Source organism: Propithecus coquereli, unplaced genomic scaffold (assembly GCF_000956105.1).
Source record: "Propithecus coquereli isolate 6110/MARCELLA unplaced genomic scaffold, Pcoq_1.0 Scaffold120, whole genome shotgun sequence".
Lineage (NCBI taxonomy): Eukaryota > Metazoa > Chordata > Mammalia > Primates > Indriidae > Propithecus > Propithecus coquereli.
Window position 1 is genome coordinate 6,994,738 of NW_012136081.1, and position 1,251 is coordinate 6,995,988.

The window sequence follows — 1,251 nt, forward strand, 5'->3', positions numbered from 1 at the left end:
GACAGCATCTCCATCTGTTGTCCAGGCTGGATAGCACAATCATAGCTCACTGCAGCCTCAAACTCCTGGGCTCAAGCACAGTGATCCTCCTGCCTCAAACTCCCAAAGTGCTGGGATTACAATGTGAGCTACCAAGCCCGGCCCCAAAACAACTTCTTGATGAATGGTTAAACTAATAGGACAAATAAGAGAAATCATTACTTTTTAAACTTTTTTGTTATAAAAAGCTTCAAGCCTACAGAAAGACAGAATAGCACAATGAACACTCATATACCTACAACCTAAGTACAACAATTGCTGATATTTTGCCACATTTTTCCATCTATATGAAAATATAATATATTATAAGATATAATATAAATATGTGATAACTATAATATGTCAATAAAGTAAAACCAGGTATTATGACATTTCAACCCTAATTACTTCTCAGACATATTAATACTTTCCTTTTAAACTACCAATGTTCAGAGTTAAGAGCTGGTACGACGGCCACCTCCAGTTGCAGCAAAGAAGGTCAGTTTTTGTTTTATTTTTTTTGTTTGGTCTTTCTTTCTTATGACTCTGTAAGTCAATGAATACTTTCCCACATTATTATTAAGCTGAACCATGGGAAATTAACATTTTTGTGGATAAAAATATCAAACATCAGCATTTTCATATAGTTCAACTTTAACAGTAAAACAAAGGGTGATCCATTGAATGACGGATTATTTCCTCAACTGCATAGTGACAGTGAAGAAGGATTTGAACATTTTATCTTACCCTTGGAAGTAAGATGGCTCTCTAAAATAAATTCTTTAAAAATGTTTTCTTACTCTTTGATATGATTGGGGACTTACTTCATTCAATCAAGGAAATACTAAACATCATAATTGAGATATTGCAAAATGATGTCATACATCTTTCAATATATTTGAAAAGCTAACCTGAAAAACAATTAATGTAATTCATCTCATCAGGAGGCTAAAAAAGATCAACCACATTGATTATATCAATAGATCCAGAAAAATCATTTGACAAAATCTAACACCCATTCATGACACAAGCTAGGAGGAGAAGAGAACTTCCTCAACTTGACAAAGAGCATCTACAAAAAACCTACAGCTCACATACTTAACGGCAACAATCTTGAAGCTTTCCCACTAAGATCAGGAACAAGGCAGGGATGTCCCTTTCATCATTGCTTTTCAACATTATACTGGAAGTTCTAGCTAACACAAGGCAAGAAAAAGAGGCCGGGCGCGGTGG